The sequence below is a fragment of the Schistocerca cancellata genome, chromosome 6 (assembly GCF_023864275.1).
Source record: "Schistocerca cancellata isolate TAMUIC-IGC-003103 chromosome 6, iqSchCanc2.1, whole genome shotgun sequence".
Classification (NCBI taxonomy): domain Eukaryota; kingdom Metazoa; phylum Arthropoda; class Insecta; order Orthoptera; family Acrididae; genus Schistocerca; species Schistocerca cancellata.
Genome location: NC_064631.1, coordinates 170,192,400 through 170,209,490, shown reverse-complemented (window position 1 = coordinate 170,209,490; position 17,091 = coordinate 170,192,400).

The following is a 17,091-nucleotide window of genomic DNA, read 5'->3' as shown; positions in this document are numbered from 1 at the left end:
ATAATTCGGGGAGCATGGCTTCCCATACACTAAGATGCGTGAAAAATTAAATATTGCTTCAATAGAAGCGCAATTTACCCAGATTATACTTAACCAGCGTCTGATAATGACGGCACTTAGCAACTTCCAAGAAACTTTAGATATAATTTCGAACTTTTCCAAGCTTATTCTTGCTTACGCGCTTAAAATAAAATAATTAACAAGTAACTAAGTTATAAGGTAAGAAGAAGCTTCTAGCTGTTTCATACATGAGATATTGATTCCTTAAAGAATCCGAGTTTCAGTGGTATGCCATAACGGAAGAACTCCTCAATTTTTGTGCTTATGTAGTATTCCTCGTTTGGTTGAAACACACGCAGCCATTCCTTTTTCGTGTACAAAATGCGCACAACCATTCGGCTTCCGGCTTAAAATTGATGTAAAAAGATGTAAAAAGAAAGGAAACAGTAGTATTTCATCCTCATCTAATGAGTGTCCCAGATCCAGGAAGTGTTCGTTTGAAATTATTCGCAGACACTGAAACTATCAGAAGATGTTTTCTCACTGGGTACCAAGACCGCTGAGTAATGTGCATAAAACTAAACAGGTTGCAAATGATTTGAATGCCCTTAAGTAGCTCAGTTATGGAGCTGACGGATTTAAAAAAAAATTCACATTGAGTGTGGAGACATAACATGATATTAGAATCGAAACAAAAAGGCATGCAATGAATGTGTTCAGCCCAATATTTCAGTTGTGGATTTAGTGCCTCGCGTTTGGAAATCAGTTCTAAGACACACTAAGAGACTTCAACTGGTTAAGAAGTGTGAGAAAATAAGTGCCAAGATCAGAAAAGGTACTATTTTGCTTGACATCGATGTCCGTCTGCATACTGCTGAACGAATACAGGACAACATCACGTCACGCGGTCCGAACGACTTGATCGCCTTCTTTAAAGCTATTATCTAGTGTCAAGTGACTACAATTTGTTTCACTTTAACTTGAAAACGCTAAAAAAATGACGATGACATAAAAAAGGCCTATCAGCAGAGGTTGGTTAACCTGTTTGAAGATTTTTACGAGGATGATACGTAAATATTGGTTGTTCATCCTGATAAATACGTTAATATTGCTGCAAATTACGCTTAAAAGTAAACTGAGGCATATAATTCTATGTGACAGTAATTTTTAATGTGCTTTTATTTTCTTGATACAAATAAGATACTTACTTTTAAAAAAAATGTCTTATCCATATATTAAATTCCGTGAAATGTAATACGTAAGTGGATTCGATGGGGTGAAGTCAGTGAAATTCAATATCTGCGATCTTCACTGGTATTGAGTTTCACTGAGTGCACCCTCATCGCATCCACTTAGGTATATAGTGCCTGTAAAGTAGGGAATTTTCATGGCAAATGAAAATTTGTGCTAAATTGGAATTCGCGTCTTTCCTCCTCCTTATTGTTTGCAGTATCTTAATTAAATAGGTCATTTGAAAACGTTTACAGCAGAGAACCATACTTCTAAACACTACTGTCAAACAGTAACCTCTGGGTGTGTGGAAATCGCATCATTATAGGAAATTATGAGGCACGTTCAGAAAGTAAGTGAACTTAATTACTTATGTTGTTTGGATAATGTGTATTGGAAAAAAATACAGGGTATTGTTGATGGACTTTTTGACTATTTTTCCACGTAATCGCCATCCCGTTCAATGCATGTGGCACGAGCTTCCTTGTACCCTCCTCGAAAAACTCTCGCGCGAGCTCCTTCTCCCCTTCAGAACCTTTTTCTGCACCTGCTCGTAGGCTGAAAATTTAATTCCACTCATGTGTGCCTTGACGGAGATGAGAAGATGATAATCTGAAGGCACCAGGTGAGTCGAATACAAAGGGAATCATTCAAAACATACCAGCCAAAAAAGTCCAAGAGCGCCTGAAAGGTCTCTGTTGGATTCCTTTCATGTTAATTTCTTAAATCTGTTGTCATTTACGGCATAAATTCCTCTTCTAAATTTACTGTGGCGTTTCTGACTATCTGGGAGGAGACTGAGTAGTGGGACGTGTTACTTTCACACATAAACAAGAACGATCTATCACACTACTACACTTTAAAACACAGTTTATATGTAATTCATGTCACGCAGTCTCATACAGAACCTACATCCGCTTTCTTTTATATACTGTATATGATAAGATACTGTCATCCCCCTTCCCTTCTGTGTGAGAGGATGAATGAGCAAATGTATTTCTAGTTGCATGCTTGAGGGTAGCAGACAAGCCTGTCTGCTAGAGAACAGTAGGACCAACGTCGGAACAGGTAGCTACGCTTTCTAAAAGCAAAGAGGTTTCTATCCTTAGTATGGTCCTGTCCGTCTCTTGTCATGTTGGTATAGGAAGCTGCCCCTCTGGCCACTTCCGTTTGTATTTGTGAGCCACCCTCAGAAAGGGACCAGGTCAGTCGGTCCATGGCGAGCGTCTGAAGTGGTGAGATCTCCGGCTAAGCGCGTGTCTGCTAAGTCCGTAGAAAAATGGATTTCTTAAGTTCAGCCTAACTGAAAATTTAATCACCTTTTTCAGGTTTAGCTCTAAAATATCTAATGTTATCTTAAATAGCAACGCAGTGTATTTCGAGTGTGAAGTTCAGAACTTGCTTTGTCACTACTTTGTGAGTAAAGTGGAACCACATGTTGATCAGTAACTCTAACTAAGATCATCAATCTTAAATGCGAATGTGCGTGAGATTATAACGTCTCGTCTTGGCAATATTTTTCAATATAGCAAATTTTCTTTATGTTCAACCCACGTGGGGTGTACTTTGTGAGACCAGTACCACGTGCTTATACGGTTGTTTGACTCATCAGGTTAATAGTAAGACGATAGTAACCAGTTCGAGGTTTTTCTTTTGTAAATTGCTTTTCGATTATCAAAATTATTGTGTAGTTACACGCTTTGTGTAAACCAAGTTGACCACGTGAAGCATGTGGTGTAATCATCAAAGTAGCCCTCAGCTATTCTTTTTGGGAAGATTTCACAGAGAGTTAGTATGAATTTAGTATACCAGTGTGTGGTAATTACACGGCGGACAGGATTGTGCTACGAATGTAACTTCTTTGGGTGAAAATTGAATCGCCTGGTTGTGGTTAATTTTCTCTTGCATATGTTTCAACGTTCTTCGTGTGTTATTTTATGAATGCAGTGTTTTACGCAGTCTCCCAATCTTGGCTCCCTATTTGATGTGTTCCGTAAGATTATAAACTCACATTTTCACAATCCTAAATAAGGCACCAGCTTAGTTATGACTCACGTTTAATATGCTGAAATTTCAATGATCAATGTTAAAATAAATTTCCAAATATAAACTGATTTATTGCTTTTTATTTAAATTCTCTTTTTTATATAAATATCACTGGATGTCGTATAACTAGTAAAAGATTATAATTAATGTTAGTCTGTTTGGGAACTTGGTAAGCTAGACTGGATACCTGGTGAAACAGTTGCGCAGTAATGCAAGGTTAACTTCCCCAGACAGCTCACAGCTTTTAACCCGCTTTTATTGTCTATCAGTTCCGCTTACACCACAAATTAAAGCAACAACGTTACACATGGCGACCCTGTTCTGTGATTCCGCTAGACTCTGGAATCTCTGAAACGTTAGATTGCGAGCGTTGTATAATCTTTATTTTTTTTCCCCTGCAGCGCTCAAACAACTTCTGCGTTGTTCTGAGCAGACTTTCAAAAGATTCATGGCGTTGTTGAGCGGCGTTGTGTTGTTTGTCTTGTTTTGTTTTCTATATTTGTGTGTTCTATATGTATGTGTTTTTCTTCTCGCTTGTAAATTGCACTGACCTCGATCAAAGATATAAATTTGTTTTGCGTGTGAAAAAGTGCATACTAGGTTGGGTACCTTTCGTGTAACTGTCGTAATTTTTGGGGGATACACATATTCTGATTAGTGTGTTGCGTACCGGGTATAAATTGAACTAATGCAGTCATGTAACCAAGCTAAAAGTAGGCGGTCCAATAACTTAAGCATCATGGACCAAGGGGATAATTTGATTTCGAATATTAACGCGTCGGACGGTTCCGAAAATGCATTGGGGAATACTTCAGAAGAAATGCAAAACAGGACGAATGGGCTCACTTCAGAGCCAGAAATTAATTTGCCTCCAACTAACCAAATTGATTTGGCAGAACTCATGAAAGCCTTATTGCAACAAAATAAAGAAAACGCAGAGAAATCTGAAAAATCGATCCGAGAGCTAGGCAATCAAATGACGCAGAAATCAGAAAAATCGTTCCGAGAACAAAAAGAATTTTCTGAAAAATCGATCCGTGAGCTAGGCGAACAAATGACACAGAAATCTGAAAAATCGATCCGTGAGCTAGGCGAACAAATGACACAGAAATCTGAAAAATCGATCCGTGAGCTAGGCGAACTAATGACGCAGAAATCTGATAAATCGATCCGCGAGCTAGGCGAACAAATGACGCAGAAATCTGAAAAATCGATCCGTGAGCAAGGCCAACAAATAGACGAAAATCTAATCCAGCAGACAAATAAAGTCGACAAGTCGATGCAGAGAGTGTCCGATGATATCTCACAAAGAATAAGCAATCTGGCAAGTGAAATAAAAAGTGATATTATGAAAGAACTAGGCCGTACATTTGAAGAAATCAATGACCGTCTGCAAGCCTTAGAACAGGGCAAGCGTAGTCGCGATGTGGAATCTAAAGAGAGCGAAGAACAGCTACTTATGAATTTCCAAGCGCTGAGAGAAGAATGCCAAAGAGAACACCAGCAGGTACTCTTGAGGGTCCAAGAGGCGGAAACGCATTGTCCCACTTCCGTTAGCAACACAGTAGCGGACAACAGTCAAGCGATGCACGCACTACAACAGCAAGTAGAACAATTGAAGCAGACTGGGGCGGAGGGCAACAGACAAATACATGATAAGACTGTGGCATTAGCGGACATCGTAGGCACGATGAAGGTGACGGAAAGCGAGAACAATACTACACCTGTAGCGGCCGCAGAGACCGAAGAAGTGCGTTCGCTTGTTAGATTTCAGAAGGGACAGTTCGAAGTGAACAGGCGGCACAAAGCTGTAACAGTCGAATTACAAGAATGCGTGGCGCATCTGGAAAACCGCATGGTGTGTGATAACGCACTCGCCAATAGCACTCAAAATAGCCGTACGAACAGTGCAGAGAGGGACTCCGGCCACGAGGGAGATTTTGACGACAGGGAAGAATGTATTTTGAAGGGCAGACATGAAAAAAATAGAAACATTCAAGGGCTTCGCCGGGAGGAAATGTGGGGATTTGATTTCAAACATTTCCTTACGGTGAGAAAGTTTGAGATATTCCGAAATTCGCAAAAAGGAATACATCCACGAGCATGGCTCAAGCAATTTGAGTTTTGTCTTCCCCCCGACTGGGCAAGTTCACATAAGATAGAATATATGAGTCGCTATTTGGAAGGCGAACCGGCGATTCGCATGAGGTCGGCAGCGCATCACTGTAACTCCATTCGGGAGTTTCGACAAGCCTTTCTGTCCGCCTATTGGTCGGAAGCGGCACAAGATAGGGTCAAACATGGCATAATTATGTTGCCAAATTTGAACCAGTCTTGTTTCGGCAGCCCAGCACGCCTGTTCGACCACATGCTGCAGGCAAATCAATTTTTATACGACCCATACGGGCCTGCGGAACTAATTAGGATATGCATCACCAAATTGCCGATGCACTTGCTCCACGTCATTCTTGCGGGACGATGCAAAGAGGACGTGGAAACGTTTAAGACACTTCTCCAAGAGTTGGAATACAATACAGCAGAATGCCCGCCTAATCAGGCACAAAATTATTACGGGGCACAGCAGCGCGTTCGCAGTCGTGGCCGTAGTACTAATCAACGGCATGACTGGTCGTCGCGACGCGAACGGAACAATAATCGGGACCGGCCGTATAGAAACTGGGGTAACAGTCGCGAACACAGGTGGAACAACGGAAATGATCGAGGACGTGGACAAGATCGTGAACGCTACAGGTACGGCAACCAGAATCGATACTACGATGAATACGGTGGGAATAGGACTGTAGGCGGAGCACCTCATGATGTTGTAGTTCGGCCGGCTAACCCTAGGCATAATCCAGCAAATGGAAATGAACAAAACCGGCAATGACAAACGATCAGCGCAGAAGGCGCCCAATCGGAACAAATGAGCGACATGGCAAATGAGTAGAAAGGACAGTGAGGAGTAGAGAGGACGGTGAAGAGAAACAATTGATTAGTTTACATTTGTGATAAATGCATTTTGAATAATATGTTGGTAAAAATAATGATAAAGATGTTTCTATGTGATTGATTGAAATGATGTTTTTAATTTTTTTCTTTCCTTGTGCAATTAGGATTTAGGTTGGTTCAAATGTGAAGATTAAAGGTTTCTTCGTGAACGAGTGAAATGCTGTTTATGTTTTTTTTGTGTAAATTGAAAAGAGTCGCTCCTGAGAGAAGCAAGATCGGTGTTGAATTAATGCAAAACTCAGGGGAATATCAGATCTGTGGGTATTATGGGTCTGGCAAACCCAGGTCCCCAGCTGTTGTTTCCGATTTTCTGCTTTCAGTGCTATCTATCTATTACTATTCTATATCTGTCAGTATAAATGAGGATCTCTTACTATAGTATGCGTGCTGTATGAATATTTTAAGATAGGAGAACTCTGAGAAAGGAATGAGTAAGTTTGGAACCTTGAAAACAGGATACGATAATACGATTGTTCAACCAATGGCTTCCCAATATGCGCTAATATGTTATTATTGATGATATATTTTTTTTTGTTCTTTATAGCTGAGTAGGTAAAGTGCTGTCTGTGGATTTCGTCAGTATATTGATTCCCTTGAAGGTGAAAGAAGAAGTGTGGCTTGTGCAATTTACGTGGCCCTGAAATATTATTGTGGTAGTCAAATACGAGCAGTTTTTCAGCAAATGGAGAATGGAACAGAAATATGGATCCTTTCTGTAGTCTTGATTGATGTTGAGCCAAAGCCTGAAAAATTATTCTGCGTTAATACTTGTCCTAGAAAAGCGACGTTTATGTGTTTTGCTGATGCTGTGAGCATTACAGCTTACTGTTTTCGCTGGTGCGGGATGCACTGCAGCCTATATGATTTGTACTGAGGAAATTTCCCTCTTGAAGGTAGAGGAAGATTAAATAATTTTGATTATGGGACCGAAGGAAAGCTTGGTTTAAGGTAATAAGGATGAAGCAAAACATTTGTCATTTAAACTACAGGATGATTCGGATCTTTTGTGTCTGTTGTAAGTTCAATATGTTAAGATGATACTGTTTTACAGAATAGAGGTGACCACAATTTTGCCATTCATGAGAAATGAATCCAGAATGACCACCACAGGCGAAATAACTGCTTTGGAAGCGAAAGGTAACTTACAGAAGGAACGAAATCGCAGCAAAATTGGGTAAGAAAATGTAATATAAACTGTAAAAAAAATTTTTTTTAACCTTCTCAGAGTCATCTGCCTGATTAACTCATGTGATAACGTAATTTTAGATGAAATTGTCTTACTGTTTTATGTGTGAATATATGAGTATGATAAATGTATAATTGCGGGTCTCTTATTAGGTGTGTGAACTGGTATAAATGTTTTGATTTGCAAATAACCATTGTTTTTTCTACTTTGTATGTTTAAGGAACGTTTCTCCATGTTTATCATGTGACAAGACGTATGCCGCGAGCGTCAAGAAGAGGACGAATTAGAACAATGTTGTAGTGGTATAAACACGGTGTTGAAGTAGCATTGAAGTAGCTTGTTGGCTTAACTAGTAGTGGATTGAAGTAAAATTTTGAGTAATGCATGTTTATGGGTAGTTAGTTTGTAAACTAGACAACAGGTGTGCATGTGCGTGTGTGTGTGTGTGTGTGTGTGTGTGCGTGTGTGTGTGTGTGTGTGTAAATAACGTGTGAACCCTATGCTGTCCGGACCTATACTTGCACAAGGCATAATCCTTTTTTAGTGAATTAATAAGTAGCATTTGATTTATTAAAACGTAAGTGAACCACATTAGTGATGTAGATTTAGATATTATATTGTCAGTTCATTTAAATTTTATTCTTATACTGTCAAGCCATTTCACTTTTATTTTTTATATTGTCAAGTCATTTAACTTTTATTTTTTATATTGTCGATTCATGTAATTTTTTATTTAAAAAAAAAGAATAAGTCTCACTTGTGTTCTTAAAATTGTGAAAGATAATACTAAGCGGTATTATGTATGACATTTTGTAATCACATAACTATGATAAACAATTTCTGTGAATGCAGTTGAGAACGTGAAAGCGAACCGGCTAAACTCTTACGAGACAGCGGGAGCAGCGAGGAGGAGGACTAGTTGTAAACTGGCAGGTTTCCCAGCAGGACACGCTGTCAACCGGGCCACTTCGGGAGCGCGGTCGACAACAAAAGAAGGGCACGCGACAAACACTTTCCCTTGCACCTGGAGCTAATAGGCGGCCGCCCCGTGCGACACTTCCTGGAGGCGATGACCTGAGATCGGCGAGCAGTCCACCACGCGGACATCCATCTGCTGGCAACGCAGCACACGCACGCGACCGTGACGAGACGGCCGCGGTGAAACGACAGAAGACAGGGGATAAAGGGGCGTGGAGCCTTTTGACTGGTACTGTCCAGAGAAACTTGCAGACATCAACGACGCCTATCAACATTTCCTGACGGATACCCACTGTGAAGCGACAGTAAATCATGGTTCGATGTTCTCTGGTCACTAAGGGTGGCACAAAGAAGAGCCATTAAGTGTCATCCTTGCCCAGGAATATCAAACCGGCGAGCCATTTGAGGATAACTCAAGAATGTAACGACACAAGGGGCATGGAGCCTTTTGACACGCACTATCCAGGGAAATTGGCAGATTTCAACGACGCGTATCAACATTTCCTGGCGGATGCCCATTGTCAAGCGACAGTAAATCATAGTTCGATGTTCTCTGGTCGCTAAGGGTGGCACAAAGAAGAGCCATTAAGTGTCATCCTTGCCCAGGAATATCAACCTGGTGTGTCAATCGAGGATACCGCACGAATTTGACAACACAAACATGGAACCAAATCGAGGTGTACATGACACGGGCCACCAAGAGAAACTTCATGAGAGGGCAGAGACGGCAGGATTGCACGCAACAGATGGACAAAAATCCCTACTGACAGCTGCGGCGACGAACCCGCCCCCCCTCACCCGCCCCTTATATTATGCCTCGGAACAGTGGAAGTATTGAGTGTGTCAGTGAACAGTGATTATATGATTCTTAGTCCAGTGCATATACATATGTTTCTGTCACAGAAACTTTGACTCATGTGTTTTGCAGGGGTTCGATTTATTGGTGTTTATTAGACTGACTCTTGTATTTTGCAGGTATTCTATTTATTGTTTTTTTTAGACTTTCACTCTTGTATTTTGCAGGTGTTTTATTTATTGGTGTTTTTTTTAGACATTGACTATTGTACTTACAGAGCTGTTTTATTTATCAGTGTTTGTTTATGTGTGATGTATTAGATTTGTGATAATTTGTTTCGTAAATTCATTGCTGTGGCATTGTTTCGTTTATCAGTCAGATAGCTTTTCATTCTCATTGGACTGTGATCAATTAGCCTTTGCATGGGGCATAATTATAGTGAGGAACCCCATAAGGGTAACAATCACATAATTAATTGTGGTTTCAGTATAACAACACAGTGATCATTGTTTGCTAATTAACTGAAATATAGTAGAGTGATTAAATTAGTGCCACAAAGTTATTTTAATTCTACAAATTATTAGTTTTATAAGATATACAAGCTTTTTGTGATAACCACTTTGTAAAACATGTTTTTTTTTCTCTTATCACTTACGGATTGAGCATTGTAATGTTCTGCTTTATAATACTGATGTTATTTTCATGTTCTTTTTTAAGTGCTGTGGCACCTTTGCTATTTACAAAAAATTTTACTTGTTACTAAACAGTCATAAATTTTCCTGTGATCAGCTGGCTCTTGCAATGAGCAAATACTGGTGAACTCCATAAGGGTAACAACCAGAAATTGTTTTCATATTAATGACGCAGAACCCATTGTTTTTACTTGCTGACCGAATTAGGTCTACAATATCTTTTAAATAGGTGTCACAGATTGTTTTTTTTTTTCCTCCTTGAAATTGGTAGATTCTAAAGATGTGTTGAAATTATTGTGATTTAGCAAGTAGCTGGTGGCCTTTTGCCTTTTCTTTACATTTTTGGTTTACATTGGGTGTGAGAAGCCTGCTTGGAAATGTCCTAGCATGGCCAAAAAATTCCCTGCAGAGTCTTTTCCTGGAGCGTTGGGGTTATGAAATGTCTCTGGTGGATTCCTTTCATGTTAATTTCTTAAATCTGTTGTCATTTACGGCATAAATTCCTCTTCTAAATTTACTGTGGCGTTTCTGACTATCTGGGAGGAGACTGAGTAGTGGGACGTGTTACTTTCACACATAAACAAGAACGATCTATCACACTACTACACTTTAAAACACAGTTTATATGTAATTCATGTCACACAGTCTCATACAGAACCTACATCCGCTTTCTTTTATATACTGTATATGATAAGATACTGTCATCCCCCTTCCCTTCTGTGTGAGAGGATGAATGAGCAAATGTATTTCTAGTTGCATGCTTGAGGGTAGCAGACAAGCCTGTCTGCTAGAGAACAGTAGGACCAACGTCGGAACAGGTAGCTACGCTTTCTAAAAGCAAAGAGGTTTCTATCCTTAGTATGGTCCTGTCCGTCTCTTGTCATGTTGGTATAGGAAGCTGCCCCTCTGGCCACTTCCGTTTGTATTTGTGAGCCACCCTCAGAAAGGGACCAGGTCAGTCGGTCCATGGCGAGCGTCTGAAGTGGTGAGATCTCCGGCAAAGCGCGTGTCTGCTAAGTCCGTAGGAAAATGGATTTCTTAAGTTCAGCCTAACTGAAAATTTAATCACCTTTTTCAGGTTTAGCTCTAAAATATCTAATGTTATCTTAAATAGCAACGCAGTGTATTTCGAGTGTGAAGTTCAGAACTTGCTTTGTCACTACTTTGTGAGTAAAGTGGAACCACGTGTTGATCAGTAACTCTAACTAAGATCATCAATCTTAAATGCGAATGTACGTGAGATTATAACGTCTCGTCTTGGCAATATTTTTCAATATAGCAAATTTTCTTTATGTTCAACCCACGTGGGGTGTACTTTGTGAGACCAGTACCACGTGCTTATACGGTTGTTTGACCCATCAGGTTAATAGTAAGACGATAGTAACCAGTTCGAGGTTTTTCTTTTGTAAATTGCTTTTCGATTATCAAAATTATTGTGTAGTTACACGCTTTGTGTAAACCAAGTTGACCACGTGAAGCATGTGGTGTAATCATCAAAGTAGCCCTCAGCTATTCTTTTTGGGAAGATTTCACAGAGAGTTAGTATGAATTTAGTATACCAGTGTGTGGTAATTACACGACGGACAGGATTGTGCTATGAATGTAACTTCTTTGGGTGAAAATTGAATCGGTTGGTTGTGGTTAATTTTCTCTTGCAAATGTTTCAACGTTCTTCGTGTGTTATTTTATGAATGCAGTGTTTTACGCAGTCTCCCAATCTTGGCTCCCTATTTGATGTGTTCCGTAAGATTACAAACTCACATTTTCACAATCCTAAATAAGGCACCAGCTTAGTTATGACTCACGTTTAATATGCTGAAATTTCAATGATAAATGTTAAAATAAATTTCCAAATATAAACTGATTTATTGCTTTTTATTTAAATTCTCTTTTTTATATAAATATCACTGGATGTCGTATAACTAGTAAAAGATTATAATTAATGTTAGTCTGTTTGGGAACTTGGTAAGCTAGACTGGATACCTGGTGAAACAGTTGCGCAGTAATGCAAGGTTAACTTCCCCAGACAGCTCACAGCTTTTAACCCGCTTTTATTGTCTATCAGTTCCGCTTACACCACAAATTAAAGCAACAACGTTACACGCTTTCATGGCTAAGACTGTGGGAGGACGGACATTGTAGTGCAACCAGAACACTCCTCTCGTCGGCAAACCCCTTCTTTTGTTTCGAATGTTTGAGTCATTTTAGGGCCTCACAATATCGGCAAGCATTGATGGTCTCCAACTGAGACAGAAATTTCACTAAGGTGGTGCCTTTTCGGTCCCAAAATAAAGACACTATGAATTTTTTTACACGAGATTATGATTTTGAATTTTATGGCGGATGGCAGGCACTTCGTCCTCCCACAAGTGGCCCATCGAGACCATCCGACCGCCGTGTCATCCGCAGCTGAGGATGCGGGCAGGAGGGGCGATGCTCGCTTTGGTCAGGAAATTCCTCTCTACCACTGATTGTTGCTAGTCCTCAACAAATAACAGAGCTCAGACCTTTACCGGTCACAATACACTTAATTTATGGACGTGCCTCTTATATAATGGGTTGTACATCAATTGAATTGAATGCATTGAAGTGGGGTGGCAGTGAAGCACTGAAAGGAGGATAACATCAGCAAAATGATATCATCAAAATGAGTTCGATAACATCAGCGAAATGCAGCGATATGAAATGATATCATCGAAATGTGTTCGGCGGTAAGCATCAGTGGTATAAGTATCAGTGTAAATAGATATTTGAATGTGTTCTGGAGGAGTCGCCAAGTAGCCTAAGAAAAGGCGGGCACTCGTTGGAAGCAAACTATCCAGTTCTGAGCCCATGTGAGACGCAGGTACCCATCTGTTGAAACTTAATCTTTGAATCCTAGGTATTACACCGACATTAGTTCATTCTTATTAGGTCATGCCTTTGAATGTAATTGATTCTCCCATTCTCGTTCCATTTACTTCAGTTGAATTAATTTTAAATTTGACGTTCATTCATTCTAATTACTTATTGTACGAAATGTTTGACACATAGCTGGCTATGTATCCTTGGTTGTCACTACTGACTTTGTTTAAATTTTTTGTAATAATTACAGAATCTCCATACATTAACAGAGTATGAAACAATCAGAAACGCAATGAGTGCAGTTATGTAGCAGGTAATGTAACCTAATACTTACCAAAGTTCATATATCAATTACTTATCATGTCACGCAAACTGAATACGGCAGTGGTAATAATACAGCCCCATTAGAACTGCTGAACACCAAAATAGCAAAGATTATAATTATTAAAGGCGTGGTGTGTCAGAAATGAAAGTACAGCTATAACTAATCATCAGCAAGTTCTTAAAAAATAAAGGAGTAAACTACCATAGACATGCATTACAAGAAGAAAATAAAAGTGAAGATGTAGTTTAGCATTGGTACTTGTATTTGACACTGAAATTTTCAAAAATGTGTTACAAAAATAATCTCTAGACATAGAAATAGGATAAATATACTATAAAAGTACATGTAGTTGCACAGAAGTGTAATGAAAAACGGAAAAAGGTAACATCTTAAACCCAGTAGTTTAAACACATAAAAAGTGTGATACACGTTCTTGTTCAACTGTTGTTTCCTTTTAAGGTACATATTTGTCTCATTTCCGTGTCTAGCCGATTTTTTATACCCGATAATTGTAAACAAATGAAAGTGTGAGCGTCCATAGATAAGTGATATGAAAAGCAGACCAATAAAAATAAATATTAGTGCTGCTTCATGCATTCATTGTCTAAAGTTATTAACAAACGTTAAAAAATCGATTCTATGAATAGAAATAGGATAAAAATATGCTATGAAAGCAAATTTCAGCTTACAAGATTATTATGAAGAAATCAAAACTGATATGTCAAATTCAAGATGTAAAAAAATAGACAGAATGATACACACTCCTGTAGAACTGTGTTATACTTTTATATTATATATTTATTCTATTTCTTATGACTATGAATTTTTTTATACAGATAACTAGTGTAGGTTCATACATAATGCGTTTCTTGTGAAACTCAATAAATTTTATTTGTGACTGTGACACAACTGCTTGAATTTCACAGTATATCTATGAACTGTAAACCACTGCATCTCAAGGAAAAACATTAAAGCTATAAACTCAGTCAATAAATTAACTTGTCAATGCCCATATGTTTTCAGGAGAAATATCGGATGAAAAGATAGTGCTCTTTTACGTTTCCGAAAACATCTGGATAATAATTTTATATACGCTCTGATGCTCAGACGCCCTTGGCTCCTGTCGCTCAGTGGTTACACGATTGCCATGGTTATCTTAGCTGCCTAGCGTATCTTTGGGAATTACGAAGTCGTGTCATGGATGCACATAATTTACCGACTGTGCGAAACGTGGCCTTCGTTGAGGAAGACAGGCGAAACGCACCCGGGTGGTTTAGAAAAGAGGTAAGGGAGGGATTGTGGGGGGGGGGATGAGAGATAATTAAAACGGTGGTAGTTGGCAATGAATACGTTATTACCCTCATCAGCATTGTAGAACGCATTCTGAGGCTTTCACAGATGTAACATGACTCACTGGTCACTGAGATAGAGGGGTGAGACCAGCAGTAGCTTTCATATTTATAATTTCAAGTACTGCATCCAGGATCAGGCGAAGCCACACCACCACCAGTGAGACACAGTAGATGGCAATGTCGAGTATAACAAAACGGAGCATTACTACTGGTCAACGTAAAACATGTAGATTCTCAACCACCCAAAATCGTACACTGTTTATAGGGCCGGATGATCAATTGTTCTTGAGCCGATCTGCTTTAATAACACTGAATTAAACCGTAACCTGCGCTCAGTCGGCACATGGAAGGCTCGTGGACATAAACTCGCAGGTAATGCAATAAATTGCAAAAAAATTATTTAACAGCAGAGTACCATATATCTGTAGGTTACAAAAACAAACACCATGTGGTGGTTCGGAATAATCAACAACAAATTCACATTACACTAATGCTGTTGATGCAAGGTATGACAGCTCTCACAACTAAACAGCGTTCCTGGCAGCTGTCTTGGCAAACACATTGACAGTACAAGGCTGAGGGAAAAAATGAAACATACATATAAAATTATGAAACACATAGCACCAAAAGACGATCAGTAACGCCCACCTTCAAAACAAGAGAACTGTGTTACAAAATCAGACATATTCAGTCAATGTTGCCTTATTTAAGGAAACTTAAATTAATGGAACTTAGCACTGATTAAAAGAACCATATAAATTTACAGAAAGAACTGCGGCTAGAAGAGCCGTAGTCCTTTAGAAATTAAAATTCTTTATCTATACAAATTCTAAAGACGAGGTTGAAAAACTCAGCTAATCAGCTGCAGACCAAAGGTTTATTTAGGCCTTCACCTAGGTTTCAATATTTATAAAGAAATCTTCTTCAGAAGGATTGGGCCTTAAAAATGTATACAAAGGGTTACAAACTATTTTTACATACATAACATATTATTAATAACAGACAAATATCTGTGAGGTAAGCGTACTCACTTGTTACGTCACATGGTGGTAAATTACATTAGATGAAGCCGAGCAGCTCTTGTCGTGCATAAAATTGATATAAAAACCAGAAACATCACATGCCATGGCTTAAGACAGGACCCGGTTACACTCACTGTACATCAGAATAAATACACAAATGTAATCGCCAATTGACAAAGACTATTGTCTTCCCAAAATCATAACAGGATTCCAAAGAATAAAATATTTACATACCGTAAGTTTTCACCAAGCCAGAGACAAAGACAAGCGGTTCAACCGGCCAGGCACAAGTGATATGAAAAACTGGGGTGCGTAGGGCACTAAGTACATGCGCATAAGGTCTGTACCTTGCTTTTCTTGTTACAGCATTTTACTTTAAAGCAAAAAAGGAAATTCCTTCTACTAAATTAATAATAATGCAGTGAATTCACAGATATACATTACGTATAAAATCTGTAATACATTTGCCGACAGAGTAATATTGTAGGTAAATTCAGCGTGCAGAAGCCAGAGTTCTGTCTACAAAGGACCACTGTTACAAATCCATCAGGAAAGAGGAGCACATACGTGCTAAACCAACGTCACTAGAAAAGAGAAACTTCCATTGAACCCTGCGGAAGCTTAAATGAAAAGTAAAAATTGAAGTGCAGTGGGCGCTATGTTTGAAGAAATAGTTTTTAACCGTTTATATACTCTTTATGGCCTACTTCTTCTGAAGTAGATATTTTTATAAATATCGAAACTTAGGTCAAGGCCTAAATAAACCTTTGATTTGCAACTGATTGGCTGATTTTTACAACCTCTTCAAATTTACACAGTTTCTGAATAGCAGCGATATTTAAGAGCTTGAATTCTAAAGAGCTTGTCGTTAAAAAAAATTAGATAACTAATGTTAAGCAAATTTAAAACATGCTCTGATTCTCGGATCATCATATCACTCGATCGATATCAATCAAAACAATTGAAATCCTATCTCCCTGAAGGGGGCTCCAAGAAAAATTAAATTTAGCAGGCTAAGTCAGCCAACACATAAACAACTTAACATACTACGCTAAGCAAGCCTAAAATTCAGAAAAAATTGATAAACATGCAGGCCCATTTAGCCCTGGAATATAGAAAACTAAATGGGAAAGTCTTTTGACACAGTTTCAGTCAAATAAGTGAGACACTTGTTCCTACATAAGCCAAAAACGTTTCATAGACACCTAACGCTCACGACTTCATGCACTAAAGTGTTAGTAATTTTCCACCATTACAATCCATCAGCTATGGGTCGAGAAGCATCCACAATGCCCAAGTGCAAGGGAACTTTCGAAAGTGCCAATGAATGTTCTTTCTCAAACATGGCGGGTGTGAAAAGGGGGAAAACAATCCAATACAAATTTTTACCCAAAAAGCTGTTACAACATCGAAAGCCGTATGCATCTCAAGACTGTACCTGTGCCCTGTGGGGTGAAGTTCCTTGTCCTTGGGTATGATGGTCAAAAAGCTGCTTCCACTTATGTTGTAACAAAAGTTTTCATTTTTCAAAACTAATTAATGATCGTGGGGTATTTTCAAAAACTTTAAATTATTAAAAAAATTTTTATACAGTATTCACAAACGTTAACT